General features: G+C 42.5%; 1 protein-coding gene and 2 non-coding genes across 3 annotated transcripts in view; 1 reads left to right on the forward strand and 2 right to left on the reverse strand.

The window, feature by feature from the left end:
- Positions 1–24,896, forward strand: part of LOC126090494 (uncharacterized) — a 687,867-nt gene that overhangs the window by 375,158 nt on the left and 287,813 nt on the right. The window lies entirely within an intron of this gene.
- On the reverse strand, positions 8,619–8,690 carry Trnap-ugg (transfer RNA proline (anticodon UGG)). The gene has a single exon. It is a non-coding gene; the product is annotated as a tRNA-Pro (tRNA).
- On the reverse strand, positions 13,584–13,655 carry Trnap-ugg (transfer RNA proline (anticodon UGG)). Its single transcript has one exon. It is a non-coding gene; the product is annotated as a tRNA-Pro (tRNA).

A 24,896-nucleotide genomic window follows, 5' to 3' on the forward strand; every position in this document is an offset into this window, starting at 1 on the left:
TCAGGTTCACGCAGTATTCGTGTACTCCCTGTATAATCCACAAGTCACTGCTCAGTGTATGGCGGATAGTAATTTACATCAAAATTACTGATTCTCTGACCAACTCCAATCGAATGTGTAGCACGGGTTTGTATGTCTTGAAATCGCTCTATCGCTTTTATCGTACTCCCAACGTCCTTACGACGGAGGTGGAAGACTCGTTGCACATTTTACCTCAAATTGCGAGTAAATTTACCCACATTTTCAGACAAATACGTCGTCTTTCTTTCAAAGATATATGGTAGACGGTTTCCATTACGGATACATGCACTTTTACCAAAACCCTCCCAGAAAAACTCTTTCTTTCCACCTAACATGCTATGTTTGTAGGTGCTCATCTTGTGTCATTTCGCTTCGTAGTATGACCAGCAGAGATTTAAATTACGTGACAGGCTCCAGACGTTTAGCGCTTATCGTCTAATCTCACACTTCGGGTTCTTTCTGTGTTATGGGCACTACCTTTCATTTACTCATACCACTTATCACGCAATCTGATATTGTAGGGTTCTTTCAATGTAGATCGTTTCGTAGGTGATTGCCTACAGCTGTTAAATAATTTGGCACATTAGTGCCACCAGCTGTAAAATTTCATGTTTATTCTCTACCGGTTTCGACTGTTACCATCACCTTCAAGGAGAAAAACATCGTACGTCAATGGTTGAATAATACGTTTCCGTCATATACGAGACATACAAATGTAGAACTTATATAATTGTCGTAATTGTCTTAACAGAGTCCTTATAAACACAGTCCATATAAACATGCTGTGCCTTGGCGCAATTACGTCTCTCCTGAGAAATTTGTCTCCTTAGAGATGACTGTAACAATCGAAACCGGTAGAGAAGAACATAAAACTGATGGCACAAATCCGCTTTTCCAAACTAAGAACTGGGTAGCCTCCAACCGCGACACATCTTTTGTTATCAGATCGTTAAAACGTGATAGTTCTAACATTAATTATCATGTGATCTTATTGACATGTGATCTTGGACACTAATCGCCTCTCATACTATTTCATTCCGCAAATCAAACACCCATATTATGTACCATTCTGGCTCTCTTTCTCAGTCGACAAGATAAGAAAATGGCTCTGAGCACTATGGGACTTAACATCTGAGGTCATCAGTCCCCTAGAACTTAGAACTACTTAACCCTAACTAACCTAAGGACATCAAACACATCCATGCCCGAGGCAGGATTCGAACCTGCGGCCGTAGCAGCAGCGCGGTTCCGGACTGAAGCGCCTAGAACCGCTCGGCCACTCCGGCCGGCGACAAGATAAAAAGAACAATAATGACGTAATACACCATTAAAAAATGATTTAAATACTGCCGATATAAGTTGTTTCGTTATTAGGAGGAAAGGGCTCTCACAAAGCATCGGTAAGCGCTCTTCAACAAACTTCACTAACAGCTTCAGGTTTTAGCAACCAACGAGTTACAGAACGTCCATGTGATGATTTAGCAAAACAGCTTTAACCTTGCCTCTTTCCTCTGTTCAAAAGGGGAGTGTTCTCAAAAGGCATATGCTAGTGACGTAGCTTCTTGCGATAGACGCCACACTTCTTCGTCTCTCAAGTACCAGCACGCGAGTCGCTGGAATGTGTTTGTCGAGTGTGAAGGCTTTTCTGTACTTCACAACGAGCTCAAGGGTCTAGGGGTATGATTCCTGCTTTGGGTGCAGGAGGTCCCGGGTTCAAATCCCCCTTCAATTTTTATTCCTAGGAGGTTTGAATACGAATACACCCCAAAGTCTCTAAGCATTCTCACACAACAGTCCAATACTGAAAGCAACCACGGAATCTTGTGTAAAGAAATCTACAGTAATATGATTGGTTTGGTTTTCTATTCACGCAGTTTGTGCCTCAGACGTGTCATCTTCCGAAAGAACCTCGTGACTTCGCTCCTTCCGATCGCCTTTCAAGGATTGCAGGAACATTCAAGAATCATCCCATTACAACAGAACAACCAAGAAGCTACCCATTCTGATGCGAAGGCAATGTAACCGGTAAATCGATGATGAAAATCCCACGATGAACTGGACGAAAACTATAAAATGTTGAGTATATTAAATACTGTCGACTTTGTTTTGTTACTAGGCAGAACAATTATCCGTTCTACATGTAACTCAAGTAGCAACGCAGTTTTTAGTCGAATTACTGTCTTAGAAAATTCTACCTTCCGTCACCCTGTTCGGTAACAGGGTGTCTGAAGAGAATAAATCCCTGAGAGTAGACAGTTAATATATTTAATTTAAGATATGTCTCGTCAGAAATTTGCATCAAATGTTTCATTAAATAGAGATATTAAGTACACAGGGCGTCACTTCCAAGAACCGCCAGGCCCAATTTCTCTGGTGTTTCAGCAGATGTTTCCAATTTCGTTCTTTGCATAGTGTAGAGGGAGTCGTCACAAGTAAATCCAAAGCATTACATGTTTCATGCGAAGGCCGTTGCCACTGGGAAGCTTCAGTTTGCTTGCCATCACAAAGAAAATTATTTTTAAAGCCTAATTTCACATTCCCTTTCGATAGACCGGTCCCAAATCAGTCTATGCGATATCTGTTTTACGCATATGTATTAACAGGGACAGTAAAAGCGGAAAAATGACGAGTAGCCCAGCAGCGACTCACGTGGAGCCCTGCCGCGCGTTATCTGCTACCGCAAGGCGGCAGTGCTATCCAGTCACTGCTGGAGAGATGGTCTTCCCGTTTTTCTGTTCCTGTTAACACGTATTGATAAAATGAATGTCGCACTAGAACTAATTTGGGACCGCTCTATCGAATGGGCGCGTAAAATTCCACTTTAAAAATCATTTTGTTTTTAGTGGGAAACCAGTCGACGCAGCCGGCCACTGTGGCCGTGCGGTTCTAGGCGCTGCAGTCCGGAACCGCGGGACTGCTACGGTCGCAGGTTCGAATCCTGCCTCGGGCATGGATGTGTGTGATGTCCTTAGGTTAGTTAGGTTTAAGTAGTTGTACGTCTATGGGACTTATGACCTAAGATGTTAAGTCCCATAGTGCTCAGAGCCATTTGAACCCATTTGAACCAGTCGACGCTATCTGTTGACACTAAGTTGCATGGAACATTTGATGAGCAGTATTTGTTTCGTCTTACTCCAGCTACACATTGCAAAAACAAATTTTCGCATATTTGCCGAAACACCAAAGGAGTGATGACGCTTACGAGAGACACCCGGTATGCTGGTGCCGTATTATGTGACGTGGTAAACTTGAAATACAGGGCTGCTATAAATCATTCATTCTTTTCCAAAGTATTACACGTACAAATATGACTAATGCGTGGTTGGTATCGTGGACTCAACGAAACTGCATTGTGCCCATCAACTGGCGTTAGGTGTCCAGTGCCTTGACAAAATGGCAACAAAGCACGAAAATACGGAGTGTTCAAAAAGTCTCCGCAGTGCCGTTGATTGTTAACCGCGCGCGGCGTGTGAGTTACTTCCCTTCAAGTGGACTCTCCCAATATTCCACAGCTTCCTTTATCTCAGCCAGCGTCAGTAGTATCGTTAGTGTGTGTCGTTACGTGGTGACGTGAACATTTAATTTTAGTTCGTTTGTTTCATTTTTGTCACTGTTGAAATGCTAACCATTGAAGAACGTGTGCTTTTAGTCGAACAAGTTTTCCCGGAGACAACACTCCCACATTCGCGATACTGTGTAAGATTTGACTAACAAATTTCGAAGGACGGGTTCAGTGACAGATGCACCGAGAGGTGCTCGTCGTAGCGTTTTGTCTGAGGATAAACTACTCGGTATTTCCGGTAAAATGTCCATGAGTCCGAACAAGTCAGTATGAAAATTCGCCAAGAAATCGATGTTAGTGTCGGAACGGCCCACACAGCTGTAAGGAACTTGTGTTAGTGAAATACTGAACGGTTGTTTTCAACAAGATGGTGCAACCGCGCATACAGCTCGCGTTACAATGTTACTGCTTGCTGATGTTTTTGGTGATCGCATACTTTCACAGGGACTTTGGCCTCCGCGATCGTCTGACCTAACACCACCAGACTTTTTCTTATGGGGTACAGCGAAAGAAAACTGTCTGTAAAACCGTCCAAAATCCATCGATGAATTGAAAACTGCAATATCCACTTTTACTGCTTCTGTTACAGAAGAAATGTTACAGCTTGTGTTTGGAAACATGATTAGACGAATTGAATTGTGTATTCAACAACAGGGGGGACACATTCAACATTTAATGTGAAAATTTGTAAGTAAAAATGAATATCCAATAATTAATAACATGTATTTCACCGAGTTTCATTTCGGTATATTCACTGCGGCTTACGGCACGAGCAGCTAACAATCATATAGCACTGCGGAGAGACTTTTTGAACACCCCGAAGTTTGTATCCTGGAACGTGCGAGACCTTCCATTTATCTGGGAACGTGTAAGTATGGGACGCTGGAATTCCTCGTTAAAGTGTGGCGCATGATCGTGATTCGCCGAAGGTTAGTATTTTCTATATACTATCATGGAAAATCTCCCAAAGATGTGGAGGAAATCAAAGGTAGTGGCGCTACTAAAACCTGGGAAAGACGCAGGTCAACCGAAGAACTACCGCCCAGTAGCATTCCTGTGCCATCTGTACAAACTGTACGAACGAATAATCCTAAACCGCAAAGCAAATATCGCAGACCAAAAGCTCATTCCCCAACAGGCTGGATTCAGACCCGGGAAATCATGCACCAGTCAAATCCTAGCACTCACAGAACACACAGAGGAAGGGTTTGAAAACAAACAAATAACAGGTGTAACATTAGTGGACTTAAGTTCTGCATACGACACCGTCAACCACAGAAAGCTCATGGAAAAACTGTACTGTACATTTAAGAATAATCAGTTCACAAAAATGATTGAATCTCTGCTGCAAAACAGACAGTTCTATGTAATGCTGGACGGAAAAAAAGACGATGGCGTCGACAAAAGAACGGTCTCGCCCAGGGCAGTGTGCTGGCCCCCCTACTATTTAACCTATACACCAATGATCAACCAACACCGGAACGTACTACCCATTTCTTGTATGCCGATGATCTGGCCATTACAGCCGAAGGAAATAGCTTCGAGGAAGTAGAAGGGAAATTAGAAAGCTCGCTACACGTAATGTCTGAATACTATAAAGAGAACTCCCTCAAACCAAATACATCTAAGACACGGGTTAGCGCTTTCCATCTCCGCACAAAACAGGCAAACAGGAAGCTGAACGTCACCTGGAACGGCAACAAACTGGACCATACGGACAAACCAACATACCTTGGTGTCGTGCTGGATAGATCACTGACGTACAGATATCACTGTGAAAAAACCTGCCAAAAAGTTGCTGCCAGGAACAATATTTTAAGAAAACTGACGAATAGTAAATGGGGAGCTAGTCCGACTGTATTACGAACAACTGCTCAATCACTTTGCTTCTCCACGGCAGAATATGCATGCCCTGTATGGTCTCGATCCACACATGCCAAAAAAGTCACTACAGTCCTTAATGAAACATGCAGGCTAACAACAGGATGCATGAAACCCACTCCACTTGGGAAAATATACAAAGCAGCCGGATTCTCATCTCCTGAATCCCGAAGAATTGCGCACGAACATTCAGAAAAATTTAAACAGATTTTCGACGAGCGCCGCCCGCTGCATAGTTCTTCATGTGGACGTAGCAGACTTAAATCCCGCAAGAGATTTCTCACTAGTGAATTGAACGAGCCTCCGAAGGACTACCCTGCCTAACGAGAAATACCCAGCGGCAGTACATGAGCTGGAAGATTTGGAGAACACTGAACCGCATCAGAACAGGCGTAGCACCAGTTAAAGCAAACCTAGTCAAATGGGGCTTTAAGGACGAAGGAGACAACAAATGCGACTGTGGTGAAGTTCAGGATATGGAACACCTTCTACAGTGCTCCATCTGCCAAACAAGGTGTACCCTTGACGAACTATGGCTTGAGAAGAGAGAAACATTGGACTTGGCCCCACATTGGGCTGAAAGGCTTTGAAACAAATCTCCGGACACGAAAAAGTAAAAGTAAGTATATAAAAAACTGTTTTTCTTGTGTAAAGAGAATTTGTCGGGTATCTCGTACCTTAGTATGTTGCAGCTGTAGTTGATTTCGCAACTGACTGCTGATTCCTAGAATTTCTCTTCCAACAAGACGGGGGAACCTCTCATTGGAGCATCGATGTACGGCGCTACCTAAACGTTGAACTTCCGCATATCGCTAGATTGGACGTAGTGTTCCTTGGGACCCCCAGGATGCTTAACCTATCGCCTTGTGAATTTTTCCTTTGCAGGCACATTAATGACCGTGTTTACGTAGCCCCCACTACCAAGAACACTAGAACAGCTCGGAGAACGCATCAGTGCTGCCGTGATGACCACTGACACGATTTTGCGACACAGAGTATTGAGCGAACTTAACTACCGCTTGGGCGTATGTCGTTCGATCAGAGAGGACTCGGAGCACATCTGTATAGTGCAAAATGCTAACTTGGTGACTTTACGGTTCTACTCAAGCATCACTCACATGTGTACATGTAACACTACGGAAAATATAGAACTTTGAAAACGAATGAATCACTTACAGTAGCCCTACATTTTCTAGGTATCAACTTACAAAAAAATCCTCCATTATATAAAATGTGACAGTCTTTTAATTAAATGATTATATTTTAATTAACTGGTGAATCAAAAGTCTCGGTGTTAAATCTAATTCACTTCATAGAACTCACTGCTCTCTGATGTTATGTTTTTGGTAACATCGCTGACTCCAGAGAAATGACAGAACTGCAAGGACATTCCTTCACAATGCGTCTGCGTTGGGAATCACCTCCCTGACGCTGCAATAATCTCTGAGTCTTGTACAAGATTGCGGTCGACTACAATGTCAAATTTGTTCCTATACTGTGATTAATACCGTGTGCAATTTAGGTTTTGATCTTCCGCACTGTAAGGACTTTAATTTCGGTACGCCTCGGATTTCTGTAACAAAAAGTATCGAAATGAGAATTTTCAGTTCAAAATGCAAGTGAAATACTATACACAACTTGTAAACGCCCGCTTCGACATTATTTTTCCGGGCCGTACTCATTCATTTGGTTTTTGTATTAAGCAAAACTTGCGAATTGCCCTTATAATTTCGTCTGTAATATTATTCTGCTTTTATCATGTTCGCAGTCATTAATCTTTTGCGTCTTCAGTTCTCCTAGACCATCGTGCTGATTGTCACACAGTTCAGCACCGCTATATCGGCCTACATATTTCACCTGGTGCTACTAATATGTTTTCTTCCCCTCTCTCTGTCCGACTACACATTCTAAATTAGCAGTGTTGGCCTCCCTCAATAATGGTACAGTTCGACATTTCTTAGCGATTAACCACACTGAATCGCTTTTGCAGTCTTCATGTCGATTCTGTTCAGTAAATACTTTCCATTTCTCTTCCGTGTTTTCCAGAATAGTTCCCGACTCATAAAAGGGCGTGACTTCAAATTCCCGCACAAACTGATTAAAGTTTCCAAAATTAGCGCACACCGATTGACTCCCGCGTTCACATGTCTGCACGGCAACTCTCAGTCTCTTGTTTTAACAAGGAACCTTTAACTTTAGCAAAATCCTACATATGTTATTAATTTGCAGTCATAACAGAAAATTACATGAATACAGATAATATAGAGAATAAAATGTTTACAGTTTGCTAACAATTTTGTACCAACATAGAAAATATACTATACAATAAAATGGGGAAACAAAAGAATAAGATATGTATAAAGCCCATTCGTTCATTACACACAAATTTACATAAAAATATCCTCCATTACAGTCTGTACTAAGAAAACACCAATCGAATTCGAAGCTGGTATCTCTTGCATTACTCATTATGCGGGGCGTATAAATTCTCTGTGTGCCAGTACGCGTCTGTTGCACTTCTTGTAGTGCAAGTTAGTTTATATGTGGTCCACTCCCAAATATCTGTTTCGCGCAACAAGTAATGACTGTACATCGCGTATACAGTGGCGTCGTATGACGTTCGCTGCTTGTCGTGATGTTCCGGTGAATTATTTTTGTACCAAGCGGACTGTGCTTCTAACATACTAGCGACCCGCCCTGGGGTAACATTAAACATCAACGGCCGAACGATTTTTTTAATTATATATATACAATCAGTGGATCGCGCACACTTCTCCTTTCTTTCTTCCGTTCTTGGTGGAATTTTCACCATCCCCATGAGAATGGGTAGCTTCTTGATTGTGCTGTTCAAATAGGTCGATTCTTGATTGTTACTGCAGTCCATGAAAGGTGACCGGAAGGACTGAATTTGGAGGCTGATGCGCCCTCATTGCCTGACAGTTATCTACTTTGGGAAAAAATAAGAGTTCCTCAGCAATAAGATTTCTGTCGAAAGTGGCAAGTCAGAAGCATAGCCTGCATGAATAAAGGAATCCGTCCATTAATATTACTGCAAGGGATTTCAGCTAGTATTTTTTCGCGAGATTATGAATTTCCTTTCAGTAATGGACTTCGAATTGTATTCGCATTTTCACCGTCTGGGAATAAAATCGAAGGGCTCAGCCGGGATTTGAACCCGGGACCTCCTGCACCCAAAGCAGGAATCATACCCCTAGACCACTGAGCCAGTTATGAAAGATGTTTCTCGTCTTCACAGTCGACAAACATATCCCAGCGTCTCGCGTGCTGATCTGTGAGTCACGAAGCTGTGTGGCGTCTCCCGCAGAGCTGGTGCCACGTTAGAATACGCTTTTCGAGAACACTCCCTTCCAACGGACTAAAGAAGCAAAGATAAAGTTATTTTGCTAAATCAACACCACTTCGTCCTATATATCCTGGTTAGCTAAAATATGAAGCAGCTAGTGAAATCTGTTAAAGTGCTCTTACCGACGCTTTTCACTCAACGAATTCTACGGGCTTAGCGTCTTTACTTAAATGTCTGGGATGTACAGCCGCTGACTGCGGTTGAACCTCTCACTAACGTGCTTACTGACATAGCGAAGTCAAGTCGAGTCGTAATGCAGTAGTAACAGCAACCATTAAATTCGTTAATTAGTTCTCCCATCGGCTTTAAAGCGTGGCGCTCATCTTCTCTTGATGATGTGTATTCCTTTCCATTTTAAGCCATTTGAAACAGGCAGCAACGGCCCGGAGTGTAATATTGCTGTCACATTAAATCATAGAAATGAAGTGAAGCATACAAATAGCTGCAAGGATCCGCTACGCGTTTTCGGGATACTATATCTCCATCATGAGGAGGACTTACTTAAATTAACAACCTACGCTGCCCAGAAACAGTGTTTTACAAATAATGGGTCTTTTTAATTTATATAAATCCATCTGATGCTGGAAAGAGAAAATTCCGAAACAACGACCATGGTTAACTCTAACTAACATGTTCGCATCTACTGTAAACCACAGAAAGTAATCACAATAATACTGTTAGGTTGTATAGAATAATAAAGTTATTGGATACCTGCAACTCTAGATCGTACAGGCAGAAACTTGTAGCGTAGTCGTTCCTGCAGGGTACACTAAACGTCGGACAGCAGATTTCTGTTTACATACAAATTTGAGGAGCAAAGCGAAGGGTATGCAGGGAAGTACAGCGGTGAATTTTGGTACTACAAGAGGTGCTGTACCCCATTACGCCTTTGTTCGTTGTTCATTCTTTTAAGTTCCCTCGAGAGGTAAGTAATAAAGACGCTAACAGGCTATACGTAATGTTGTAACTGCTCGGTTTCTAGCATTAAATAAAAGCTGTCCCCACAGAGATAAGAACACTGGTATTCAGTACTTGAACCTGTTGGAAAGTAACGGTTATGTTCACTGAAATATAAAAATCGTGCAGAGTCTTGCTATTTCCAGTGTATGTCCAGTATGCACTTGGGTGAACAGATGGTGTGCTATACAGGCAGTCAACAACACTGTACAGATAAAAGCTAGCGACAATGGCTGTCTAGGCGCTCAGTCCGGAACCGCGCGACTGCTACGGTCGCAGGTTCGAATCCTGCCTCGGGCATGGATGTGTGTGATGTCCTTAGGTTAGTTAGGTTTACGTAGTTCTAAGTTCTGGGGGACTGATGACCACAGATGTTAAGTCCCATAGTGCTCAGAGCCATTTGAACCATTTTTGACAATGGCTGTAAATACTGAACAACTGATACTTTTTTCTACATCTTCACACCTTCATACATACTCCTTAAGCCACTACAGTTCCAATCGAAAATGGGACGACGGGAAAAAAATGACTGTTTTATATTTCCGTAAGAGCCCTGACTTCTCTTTCCTTGTTTCAGCGGTCCTTACGCGAGACGTATGTTGGGGGCAATAGGTTCATTCTGCAGTTTAGCCGCGAATGCTGGTTCTCACAACTTTCTCAACAGTGTTTCGCGAAAAGAACGTTTTCTTCCTCCTAGCGATTCCCATTAATTTTAGATTTCAAACTTATTGAACTTATGAAGGAAAAGGGAGTGCAGACACGGAAATTAGAACATTCGGAATGGATTGCAAACCTCGCATTTTGAAATAACTTGAATGCACACTACTCAAAGTGTAAGATAATGCAGGAAAAGAAAAAACTTCTTTCTGATTTGATGGACATGCAGTTAAAAAGAAAATCGCATTGTAGAAGGTATACATTCTGATAAACACAATCCAGTTCTCTACGCTAACTCACGTTAAAGAAAGCCTGTGGTTTGAAAAATTCTTTGTGGCCTTTAAAGAATCACAAGGAGAGTTTCCTGAATGTTTTACGAACACTGCCAGTGTTACTACTGTTTTCTGTCTGTTTAAAAGACTGTTTGCCATTTCAGTTGAAAGCGTCCCTGTGCATATGCAGACATGGCTAATCGACCTGCAAGGTAATTCCTTTTTCGTTAAAACTGTTCAGGACGTCTATATTTCTTTCCTCAGGTTGTTTCCACGTCTCCAGAGGTTGCAAAATTGCTTCAATATTTCGCTCAACATAAGCATGTGAAAGCCGTTTTTTCAGTTATTAAACTAAATAAGTCATGATTACATGCCAATCTGAGTGCGAAAATCTGTGAAATTGTCTGCGTCTGCCTGTATGCCGACAGTCTGTAGCAGACAAAAATTATGTGTTTCAGCGCGCCAAAAACAATTAAATAATTCTGAAAATTAGTTTTGTTTATTATCTTTGTTTTAGAGATAGATGGCAATTTGCCCCTCCTCACACTCAAGACAGAATGGCGTGGTGGTGGGGGAAACGCGCACCAAGGCTGGGCGCTACTTCACTCAGGCCAGCGCACGGCTGAATAGCCAATTCTTGGCCACTCCCGGCGCTGGTGATTCAAACTGCAGCACACTCCTAATTTCACATCATTAAAAGTCACGTTGTGCCACATGGCTGCATCCACTAGATGTTTTTAGTTAATTGCACCAGTTACTGTATTCCAACTATAGGAAGCTTTAGTTAACAGACATGAGGAGCTATGTTTAATGAAAGTATAAATAACTCCACATAGCAAAATACCATAGGTGCAGCACTTCTTAAAAGTAAGTTTTAAGATAAAGGAAAACTGTTTGCTTAAGAAAGGCCGATGCTGTACTTTTCTATGTTGTGCCCGGCCACCACAATGTAAGTGGCGTAGTTCCTATACTGAATAGGCATTCTTCTGTGAAGTCTAATTCGGGCGTTACTTGATTCAAAATGTGATTCTAAAACTCAATGACAGTTATCTTTCCACTCAAAAAGCTGCAGTTACTCACAGCTTCGGGAATTACAGTTGCAGGCGGAATTGTGTGTTAGAAGCGTCAGTGTCTGTAACAGTGGAAAAAAACTGAAAAAATCTCCTGGAAAAAAAGAAACCACGGAAAACTTCTTCATACATGGGAAAACACATACAACAATGAATATTTTAATTTGTTGCTATAGCTATAGCAAAATCAGCGGAATTTACAGTGACTCCGCGATTGTAGCTGAACCTCGCCTACGTTGGGTCAGTAACAAGGGTAACACTATCACATTTTTTAAAATAATAGTTTTTGTTCACAGTTGATTGGTTCACTGGGGGTTAAAGGACGAAACAACAAGGTCGTCAGTCCTTCGGTGAAGAGGTAGTGCTCCTGGAGTAGTGATGTTGCCAGAAATTTGGATTATGAAAGTAGGCAGGACTGGTAAAATCGAGGTACTGAAAGCGACATTCATGCCAGAGCAGAGAAATAATTTACAGGGAAGTAAAAGTGTATAGGTCGGGCCGGTGCGTGTACCAGAACAGCGAAGAGTCTCCCAGAGCGCATTTGTGCTGAGAGAAACCCCATCCGCGTCCGAAACCCCGCCAACCGATTAAGTCCAGAATAAAAAATGTCCTCTAGTTGGGATATTCGTTATGGGTTAAATGACAAGACTAAAAACATAATGGACATCAGTTGGACCGACAATAATAAAACAAGGAGGAGTGTACACAGGTGTATGACGATGAGTAAACTGTGTTCTCAACACTTACCTACAAAGTATTATGAGAAACTATTTTTTTTTTGACACATATGAATCCTGTAAAACTAGCTTAACTACACTTTAGTTATAAGCATAAGGGCAGGAGGTAGGTACAGCTGCTCCAGAAAAAATGATCTTCACACACACAACTCGCATTCAGCACCTTATCACTCACAGACATAACAGCTACACGGGATTAGCCGAGCGGTCTAAGGCGCTGCAGTCATGAACTGTGCGGCTGGTCCCGGAGGAGGTTCGAGTCCTCCCTCGGGCATGGGTGTGTGTGTGTGTGTTTGTCCTTAGGATTCTTTAGGTTAAGTAGTGTGTAAGCTTAGGGACTGATGACCTTAGCAGGTAAGTCCCATGAGATTTCTCACACACACACACACACACACACACACACACACACATATATCACTTTTGTGTCAGTCTGAAGAAAGTCGGAACATGTAATGGACAATGATTACTAGCAAGTGATCTCAGGATCAATTGTAGTGAAATCTAAAAACTATTTCGCCATAACTAATAGACGGCCCACCAACTAGCTCAGGGTCTGGATAGACTATTGTTTATAGTCTTATTTTATTAGAACAGGGTCTAGGATTCACAGCGGACGTACATCTTACTGATTAGCACACCGGCATAGGTCAAATATAAAAGTATACCAGCCTGTATGGTGATTAATGAACGATACACAAAAAGAAAAAAAAAAAATCAAATGGCTCTGAGCACTTTGAGACTTAACATCTGGGGAACATCTGGGGTCATCAGTCCCCTAGAACTTAGAAATACTTAAACCTAACTAACCTAAGGACATCACACACATCCATGCCCGAGGCAGGATTCGAACCTGCGACCGTAGCGGTCGCGCGGTTCCAGACTGAAGCGCCTAGAACCGTTCGGCCACACTGGCCGGCGAACGCTACACACACCTCGCGAGAGTAACGGCCAAGGATTTGTGAGAAATATCCATTTATTTCATTCTATGACCAACTACACACAGCGAAAACTCTCCAGTGGACTGCAGAATTTGTTGGTATAATGTGATAAAGGAAAAAGTAAGGGCTCAGCCGGGATTTGAACCCGGGACCTCCTGCACCCAAAGCAGGAATCATACCCCTAGACCACTGAGCCAGCTGTGAAAGTGTTATTTGATGCATGCTTCCGTTCGCGGTCAGCAAACACATTCCAGTGCCTCGCGTGCTGGTCTGTTGAGTCACGAAGCAGCCTGGGTCTCTCGCGCAGGGAGGTGGTTCGCTAGCATACGTGTTAGCGGAACACTTTCCTTTCCGCCAGGGGAAAGAAACTGAGTTAAAATTATTTTGCCATTTTGAACCCGTAATGAAAAGTGTTTTGTAGAATTGGTGAGACAGAATGAGAGCACCCTTGCCATGCGCGACTGAACGTGACTCACGAACGTTATCTCTCGCCTCTCGCGAAATCAACCGCAATACTGAAATAATGGTCAACGATCATGAAGGCTGTTCGTTTACAGTTACTGTCTTTGGTACTATGTTTAATTGACTATAATGTTCGCTTATTATTCAGGAACCGTTGGGTAACGTACATAGTTACAAAGTGATGCCGATTTCTGGCGTTCTCCAAGGTAGTGTTATAGGCCCTCTGCTGTTACTTATCTACAGAAACGATTTAGTAGGCAATCTGGTCAACCGTCTTCGTTGCTTGTAGATCATGTTGTCGTTTATCGTATAGTAAAGTCAAAACAAATTGCAAAACGATTTCGAAAAAGGCGTATGGTGCGAAAATTGAAGAGAAGAGGTCATCCACATGAATGCTAAAAGGAATTTCATTAAGCTTCGGTTACCCGATAAATCAGTCAAATCTAAAGGCCGTAAATTCAACTATATACCTAGGAATTACAATTACGAACAAATTAAATTGGAGAGAACATACAGAAAATGCTGTGGGGAAGGAGAATCAAAGACTGGGTGTTATTGGCGGATGACGTAGAAGATCTACTAAAAAGACTGCCTACACTACGCGGGTCCGTCCTCTTCTCGAATACTGCTGCGGGATGTGGGATCCTTATGGATAGGATTAACGGAGTACATAGAGAAAGTTCAAAGAAGAGCAGCACGTTTTGTATTAGTGAGAAATAGGGGAGCGAGTGTCACTGATACAGGATTTGGGGTGGTAATCATTAAAACAAAGGCGTTTTTCGTTGTGGCGGGATCTTCTCAAGAAATATCGATCACCAACTTTCTCCTCCCAATGCGAAGATATTTTGTAGACGCAAATAAGGAAATCAGATCTCGCACGGCAAGATATAGGTGTTCGTTTTTTCAGTGCGCTGTTAGATATTGGAAAAACAGAGAACTATTGTTAGCGTGGTTCGATGAACCCTTTGCCAAGCACTTAAGTGTGAGTAGGGCATCGCGGAACTTTCTGTCATGTTCAGAAAAAACTGAACACCTTGAACGCCTAGAGACAGGACGTTCATACTTACAGGACGTGTAAATTTGCATGCTCTGCAGCAATGATGAGCATTTCAGTAATATCGGTTCACCAGGTGTCCTCATAACTTGTTCCATGCGTGATGGCATCGACGCTTATAAGGCGCGAATGGTTTCCTTTGGTATAGCCGTCCATGCTGCATTCACCTGGTTCCAAAGATCATCTGTGGTGGTTGGCATTGGGTACAGGCTGCGCCTGTCGTTTCACCATATCCTACACTTTTACGGTTGGTGACAAGTCTGGTGATCAGGCGGGCCAAGGTAAAAGGCTGACATTCTGTGACACCAAACAAGGCACGTGTTCGCGCAGCAACATGTAGTCGTGCATTGCCTTGCTGAAAAATGTCATCTGGGGTATTGTGCAGAAAGGATATGGCTACGGGCCGCAGGGTGTCATTCATATGGCCCACACTGGTCACAATGCCCAGAACACGCACCAAATGTGATTTGTGGTTGTACCCAATAACACCTCACACCATAAGGCCTTGAGTTGGCGCTGTATGTCTTGTACGAATGCAGTCACTGTGATGCCGCTCCCCCTGTCTGTGGCGAACCAAAATATGGCCATCGTTTTCAAACAAAACGAACCTGGATTCGTCCGAAAACATTATCTGATACCATTCCTGTCCCCATTGACATATCACACACCATGGCCGTCTGCACATTCTTCAGACGTAGGCGGTGAAGTGGATTACGCGTACGTAACCCACGTCGTAATAAACGGCGACGAACTTCACTCCTGATAGTGTGCGATGTGTTACACTGTCCCACTGTTGCGCCAGAGCTGAGGAGGGTGCAGGTCTGTCCTGCAATGCCATTCCGATGACGTGTCTGTCTCCTCGGGGAATGGTATGGTGTTGCGACCTGACCCATCTGGTTGTGTTCTATGGCCTTCCGTGAACCATTCTCCACACAACCGTTGCAAGGCCAAAACACTTCGTCCCACACGAGCAGCAGTTTTCCGGATGGATGCACAACATTCTCTCATGCCAATAATGCGCCCTCTTTCAAAATCACTAATTTGACGGTACGGTTCGGACGTACGTCTGCGAGGCATCCTGCACGTCTGCTCAAGTCACACTGGTCAATTACCTTCGGTGGATAGCGACAATGAGAGCCACAGGCACATTTTACCAGTAGGTGGTGTTGCGCCGCGATACCAATGTTGGTTGACCTTCAACCCGCCGGCCGACATGATTCAAATCCTAATCATTTCAGCGGGACATCCTAAAGTACGTGTCCTATGAATATGAACGTCCAATCTCTAGAGAGTGAGTTGTCATGGCACTGGACGCAACGTCCAGTAGGTCTGACGCTTCAACAATCGCGGAAGGTCAAATGTACACGATGTAGACGTCTTGATGAGGGGCGTGAGGGGTTGGAACCTTGTATTACACATGTAACCGAAGTGCGACGTGTGATACGAAGAAAGTAACGGCATGCTTGACAGTGGAAGCGACAATGTGTTAGTTGCTGTACCAGATAAGAGAGCTCCATTAGCAGTGCCTCCTGCTTCTGATAATTTGATGCCGACACTGCATCATTCTTTGGAGCAATACATGCAGAAATGGAAGAAAAAGCGAGTGATGAACAGGAAACAGGAAAGAGTATAATTTTGTCGATATAATCAAAAACGCAACGCAATTGTCGTGGGAGATCAACACCACACATGTTTCATTCTTCTACTCGCCACTTCCGGACATCTAACTCAAAATTGTGGCGATGCAATTGTCGGCCTGGAAGGGATTGGAATCTTGCTGCTGAAACAATTCTACCTCCAGAATTTGACCAGCATAGGAGAAAAGTGACGAAGTGCTCGTCATATCATTACAATGTGAGTTCTGTCCTTGCTTGATCTCGTAATTGCTCTTAAATGTCGTACAGTGTGACGGCTTCAGAGATTGCTGATGGTAATCGTCCGTTCCGCTCGACACCGTCGTGATGCTTTACGAAGACAGCATTTAGAGTCACTTTGTCTCCTCCCACCTCTTCCACAAACATGAAATATGGTACATTCTATCCACGCCGTCCGGAATCACCTAAAATGCACAGTAACAAATCACTCACAGGGAAGTTGCCAATGCACGTGAACTCGGTAAACCATGAAAATTACGGCGGATGAACTGATGCCAGTGACATTAAGCACAACGTGTGTGCTATTATTATGCTCATTCTCAAATGTGACATTTTTCTACCACCTACCAATGAAAATTCCAGGAACGTGGGTTATCAACCACGGAAAGAAGACGATAGATAGACGTTGCACACAGTAAAGGTGGATAGTGTTATGCATCACTAGACCAACCGCTTAAATGTCATGAGTGAGATAATACAGGCCGAGTTTCTGTTCCCTTAAAAATGTATTTATTGTTGAATTTTTCCAATTTTTTGTACCGAAGAAGGGTTGTTTCTGTTTAATTTAATGGAACCTCAACGTAATTACATTCCAACCAACACGAAAAAAGACTTTAAAGTCCTTTGGTCTCATTATGCATAATGGAACTGTGCATTAGGCCTATTGTAACAATAAACATTAGAAAACCATTTGAGCTTCATAATGTGAAAAACACTTGATGAGGTTTCTTTAATGGAAACGAAGCTTAAATAAATAGCAAACAATATCCTTTAGAAGCTAAACATTGTTGAAAAACATGCTGAAGGTAATACAACTGTAGTTATTGTTGTGTTCTAATGTTTGTTATGGAACACACAATAATTGTAACTATACGTGTAACATTAAATATATATACTTGGAGAATTTTTTTAACCCTTTCGTATTTGATGGGATACATGTCCCACTAAAATAATATGCAGTTTTGAGCGTTGAGACGTTTGTATCCCATATCTGTCTAGTGCTAAGAGGTGCATTCGGAGCCGGCCGTTGTGACCGAGCGGTTCTAGGCGCGTCAGTCCGGAAGCGCGCTGCTGCTACGATCGCAGGTTCGAATCCTGCCTCGAGCATGGATGTGTGTGATGTCCTTAGGTTAGTTAGGTTTAAGTAGTTCTAGGTTCTAGGGGACTGATGACCTCAGATGTTAAGTCCCATAGTGCTCAGAGCCATTTTTTTACATTCGAAACTTGGAGAAAAATATTGCGGACCATGGGGTGGACGTATAGAAGGTTGTGAACGATCAAACCGGGCGGCGTGTGTTTATAGGTGGCACAACGCATTTGTTTCGCGAAAATCATATCATATCACCATCTTCTGAACTTCATGAATGTCTCAAGTAACTAATTGTCTTTTCTTATACATTAGAGACATTGTTTTGAAATATTACTACACGCCTCAGTAATTTTGCTGGTTTGTATGTCGTGGGATATACATCCCCCGGAAAATTCAACTGTTATAATGTAAGCATCTGTGCAATATTTCATGTTTTTCGTTGCCAGGAGAATAAATGTATTTTGGTATTGATTTTTATACTTTTTTTCCATAATTGTCGTCCTGATAAAATCATTCTAAAATTAAAAGAAACCCTAGGCTCATATGAAAACATGGATCTAGGTAGGTTCGTGGGCCACATGTTTCCCATTTCGCCGATTTTGGCTCTGAGCACTATGGGACTTAACATCTGAGGTCATCAGTCCCCTAGAACTTGGAACTACTTAAAAAGGCAGGATTCGAACCTGCGACCGTAGCGGTCGCGATGTTCCAGAATGAAGCACCTAGAACCGCTCGGCCACCCCGGCCGGCCACCGATTTTGAAAAACGGTCGGCTTAAAAATTTTTGGGTAGTGGAAGCGTGTTATGTATCACAAACGAAGAGACTTTTTGGCCTTTTATTTTTAAGGTGTATACAAATACCTTTTAGCCATGAAAGGGTTAATGTGTTCAGTTACCTCTTGTACACTGATATCATCAATTTTATTTTTTCCACTACACTCACTAACTTCGTCAGGGCTTCTCGTGTTTTGCATGGCGTTATTCGTTTTACAACTAGATATCCGCAGCGTCTGTAATAGGAACGTCTTACATACACTCACCCGACAATGTTCGTGTAACCCACTGAACTTTCTTTTGTTTGATGTTTTCACTCTTTTTCGTTTTGTTTCAAATTCAGAAACCATTCAGAAAATCAGTGCATGCTTGGCGTCATGAGATCAAACACTATAAAATTCGTCAAATTTTTTCCTAGCATTGGGCTCTCCTACTTTTTCCAAACGTTTACTGGGGCAGAGTTAATGTCGGAACTCTTTAGCTTCTTTGAAGACATTAATTTGAGTAAAATAGCGCTTGTTTTGGACGCAATATTTCATTTTTTTCCTATTCTCCCGTCTTAGTTATCGTACTTAACGTTTCCGTCCCCTTTTTGGTCTCCATTTCAGTGACTGATTTCTGTCTGGTTCAAGAATGTTATGATGGCATCGACGCTTATAAGGCGCGAATGGTTTCCTTTGGTATAGCCGTCCATGCTGCATTCACCTGGTTCCAAAGATCATCTGTGGTGGTTGGCATTGGGTACAGGCTGCGCCTGTCGTTTCACCATATCCTACACTTTTACGGTTGGTGACAAGTCTGGTGATCAGGCGGGCCAAGGTAAAAGGCTGACATTCTGTGACACCAAACAAGGCACGTGTTCGCGCAGCAACATGTAGTCGTGCATTGCCTTGCTGAAAAATGTCATCTGGGGTATTGTGCAGAAAGGATATGGCTACGGGCCGCAGGGTGTCATTCATATGGCCCACACTGGTCACAATGCCCAGAACACGCACCAAATGTGATTTGTGGTTGTACCCAATAACACCTCACACCATAAGGCCTTGAGTTGGCGCTGTATGTCTTGTACGAATGCAGTCACTGTGATGCCGCTCCCCCTGTCTGTGGCGAACCAAAATATGGCCATCGTTTTCAAACAAAACGAACCTGGATTCGTCCGAAAACATTATCTGATACCATTCCTGTCCCCATTGACATATCACACACCATGGCCGTCTGCACATTCTTCAGACGTAGGCGGTGAAGTGGATTACGCGTACGTAACCCACGTCGTAATAAACGGCGACGAACTTCACTCCTGATAGTGTGCGATGTGTTACACTGTCCCACTGTTGCGCCAGAGCTGAGGAGGGTGCAGGTCTGTCCTGCAATGCCATTCCGATGACGTGTCTGTCTCCTCGGGGAATGGTATGGTGTTGCGACCTGACCCATCTGGTTGTGTTCTATGGCCTTCCGTGAACCATTCTCCACACAACACTGGTCAATTACCTTCGGTGGATAGCGACAATGAGAGCCACAGGCACATTTTACCAGTAGGTGGTGTTGCGCCGCGATACCAATGTTGGTTGACCTTCAACCCGCCGGCCGACATGATTCAAATCCTAATCATTTCAGCGGGACATCCTAAAGTACGTGTCCTATGAATATGAACGTCCAATCTCTAGAGAGTGAGTTGTCATGGCACTGGACGCAACGTCCAGTAGGTCTGACGCTTCAACAATCGCGGAAGGTCAAATGTACACGATGTAGACGTCTTGATGAGGGGCGTGAGGGGTTGGAACCTTGTATTACACATGTAACCGAAGTGCGACGTGTGATACGAAGAAAGTAACGGCATGCTTGACAGTGGAAGCGACAATGTGTTAGTTGCTGTACCAGATAAGAGAGCTCCATTAGCAGTGCCTCCTGCTTCTGATAATTTGATGCCGACACTGCATCATTCTTTGGAGCAATACATGCAGAAATGGAAGAAAAAGCGAGTGATGAACAGGAAACAGGAAAGAGTATAATTTTGTCGATATAATCAAAAACGCAACGCAATTGTCGTGGGAGATCAACACCACACATGTTTCATTCTTCTACTCGCCACTTCCGGACATCTAACTCAAAATTGTGGCGATGCAATTGTCGGCCTGGAAGGGATTGGAATCTTGCTGCTGAAACAATTCTACCTCCAGAATTTGACCAGCATAGGAGAAAAGTGACGAAGTGCTCGTCATATCATTACAATGTGAGTTCTGTCCTTGCTTGATCTCGTAATTGCTCTTAAATGTCGTACAGTGTGACGGCTTCAGAGATTGCTGATGGTAATCGTCCGTTCCGCTCGACACCGTCGTGATGCTTTACGAAGACAGCATTTAGAGTCACTTTGTCTCCTCCCACCTCTTCCACAAACGTGAAATATGGTACATTCTATCCACGCCGTCCGGAATCACCTAAAATGCACAGTAACAAATCACTCACAGGGAAGTTGCCAATGCACGTGAACTCGGTAAACCATGAAAATTACGGCGGATGAACTGATGCCAGTGACATTAAGCACAACGTGTGTGCTATTATTATGCTCATTCTCAAATGTGACATTTTTCTACCACCTACCAATGAAAATTCCAGGAACGTGGGTTATCAACCACGGAAAGAAGACGATAGATAGACGTTGCACACAGTAAAGGTGGATAGTGTTATGCATCACTAGACCAACCGCTTAAATGTCATGAGTGAGATAATACAGGCCGAGTTTCTGTTCCCTTAAAAATGTATTTATTGTTGAATTTTTCCAATTTTTTGTACCGAAGAAGGGTTGTTTCTGTTTAATTTAATGGAACCTCAACGTAATTACATTCCAACCAACACGAAAAAAGACTTTAAAGTCCTTTGGTCTCATTATGCATAATGGAACTGTGCATTAGGCCTATTGTAACAATAAACATTAGAAAACCATTTGAGCTTCATAATGTGAAAAACACTTGATGAGGTTTCTTTAATGGAAACGAAGCTTAAATAAATAGCAAACAATATCCTTTAGAAGCTAAACATTGTTGAAAAACATGCTGAAGGTAATACAACTGTAGTTATTGTTGTGTTCTAATGTTTGTTATGGAACACACAATAATTGTAACTATACGTGTAACATTAAATATATATACTTGGAGAATTTTTTTAACCCTTTCGTATTTGATGGGATACATGTCCCACTAAAATAATATGCAGTTTTGAGCGTTGAGACGTTTGTATCCCATATCTGTCTAGTGCTAAGAGGTGCATTCGGAGCCGGCCGTTGTGACCGAGCGGTTCTAGGCGCGTCAGTCCGGAAGCGCGCTGCTGCTACGATCGCAGGTTCGAATCCTGCCTCGAGCATGGATGTGTGTGATGTCCTTAGGTTAGTTAGGTTTAAGTAGTTCTAGGTTCTAGGGGACTGATGACCTCAGATGTTAAGTCCCATAGTGCTCAGAGCCATTTTTTTACATTCGAAACTTGGAGAAAAATATTGCGGACCATGGGGTGGACGTATAGAAGGTTGTGAACGATCAAACCGGGCGGCGTGTGTTTATAGGTGGCACAACGCATTTGTTTCGCGAAAATCATATCATATCACCATCTTCTGAACTTCATGAATGTCTCAAGTAACTAATTGTCTTTTCTTATACATTAGAGACATTGTTTTGAAATATTACTACACGCCTCAGTAATTTTGCTGGTTTGTATGTCGTGGGATATACATCCCCCGGAAAATTCAACTGTTATAATGTAAGCATCTGTGCAATATTTCATGTTTTTCGTTGCCAGGAGAATAAATGTATTTTGGTATTGATTTTTATACTTTTTTTCCATAATTGTCGTCCTGATAAAATCATTCTAAAATTAAAAGAAACCCTAGGCTCATATGAAAACATGGATCTAGGTAGGTTCGTGGGCCACATGTTTCCCATTTCGCCGATTTTGGCTCTGAGCACTATGGGACTTAACATCTGAGGTCATCAGTCCCCTAGAACTTGGAACTACTTAAAAAGGCAGGATTCGAACCTGCGACCGTAGCGGTCGCGATGTTCCAGAATGAAGCACCTAGAACCGCTCGGCCACCCCGGCCGGCCACCGATTTTGAAAAACGGTCGGCTTAAAAATTTTTGGGTAGTGGAAGCGTGTTATGTATCACAAACGAAGAGACTTTTTGGCCTTTTATTTTTAAGGTGTATACAAATACCTTTTAGCCATGAAAGGGTTAATGTGTTCAGTTACCTCTTGTACACTGATATCATCAATTTTATTTTTTCCACTACACTCACTAACTTCGTCAGGGCTTCTCGTGTTTTGCATGGCGTTATTCGTTTTACAACTAGATATCCGCAGCGTCTGTAATAGGAACGTCTTACATACACTCACCCGACAATGTTCGTGTAACCCACTGAACTTTCTTTTGTTTGATGTTTTCACTCTTTTTCGTTTTGTTTCAAATTCAGAAACCATTCAGAAAATCAGTGCATGCTTGGCGTCATGAGATCAAACACTATAAAATTCGTCAAATTTTTTCCTAGCATTGGGCTCTCCTACTTTTTCCAAACGTTTACTGGGGCAGAGTTAATGTCGGAACTCTTTAGCTTCTTTGAAGACATTAATTTGAGTAAAATAGCGCTTGTTTTGGACGCAATATTTCATTTTTTTCCTATTCTCCCGTCTTAGTTATCGTACTTAACGTTTCCGTCCCCTTTTTGGTCTCCATTTCAGTGACTGATTTCTGTCTGGTTCAAGAATGTTATTTTGTACATTCGTTCTGTTGTGGGATCTCACCATTTACCTTTGTTTGCGATCTATCACTGTCCACGTGGTTACTGCCAGATCTGCAGATCTCATCTTCATTACGAGCTACAGTCCCATCAACTGTTTCCTTACCCACTACTACACTTGAGACTCAATTAATGTTACCGTTCTTTTCATTCAAAGAAGAATCTTTGATTGGGATGTCCGCGCTGAAAGATGTATATTCTCCCTTAACAACGGAAGAACAATTGAATGCGTGAGGTTTTTCACATTTTTTAGTTCTTTTTGGAGTAGTTTTGAGGTTACCCTCCAAAAGAAGCTTATGTTCTCGTGCCTTTAAAGCTCCAGACTCATCTGACATAATTATTGCGCTTTCCATACAACGTTATGTCCTTGTTTATAAAGGATTCATTTTGGCATCTGGTAATCATAACATTCTCAGCTTTACAACTCACAACCTTGCATTAAGTCCTTTAACACCACACAACTCACAGGTCGAGGAAAGAGGGCGTCTTTCTTTGTCCTGTGCACACGGCAGATGTTGTGGGCCAGCAGTGCCACATGTTACGTTCGCCACTAGACTAGAGACCGGTGAATGGCGCTCGGTCTACGGTTGCCGAACTACAATTTCTATTGCTGTTTCTAGATTTATTATGTAAAATTGAAAACCAAACATAGGCATAGCAGCACGTCTTTTCCAATATTTCATGCCAACCATTGCTACGACGACAATGGTGATTTTTTTCCCCAGATAGTTTATATTGTTCCCCAACAGAATGCGCTCACATCAGAAAGTTTAAAGGAACGACGCTTGGTCTAGTAGTGCATAAAAAGGTCCATGAAGAAGTGCAGACATGATTTTGTATGCATAGATCCACGATTCTGAAAGGTTTTAACGTTCCGTGTACGAAGACTGAGGTGGAAGAGAATCTCAAATGAGGAATGTCGTAGTATTTGTCTTAATTGATATGGGGCGGAAAGGAAAAATCGGGATGGCCGAATGGGGATCTGAAAAGCACTTCGCCCAAATACGAACGCAGTGCTATACCCATTGCACCACTGCGCTCGTGTGGGGTTTGTGAGAAATTTCAATGTCAACGTGGTTAATAAAAAAGGTATGAAAACAACACTTCAACGGAAAGTGCGTGATGGCTGAAAACTGAAGGCTTCCATACAAAAATAAGAATATCATTAGGGGATTCTGTAAACTGAGGTTAAGCGGAAAACTCCGCAGCGGATCACAAATTATTCGTCAATAAATGGACAGGAGAATCATTGTTCAGAATATCATGTATCTAATGTAGTCTTTCAGAATTGTGTAGAACAAAAGTGAACTGGAAACAAGGATATGACACTGAAAATATGGGATCTGAAACTGAAATAATGGAAACAGAGCTAGAGAATTTCAAAAATGGTATTAAAATAGAG

The sequence above is a fragment of the Schistocerca cancellata genome, chromosome 1 (assembly GCF_023864275.1).
Source record: "Schistocerca cancellata isolate TAMUIC-IGC-003103 chromosome 1, iqSchCanc2.1, whole genome shotgun sequence".
Lineage (NCBI taxonomy): Eukaryota > Metazoa > Arthropoda > Insecta > Orthoptera > Acrididae > Schistocerca > Schistocerca cancellata.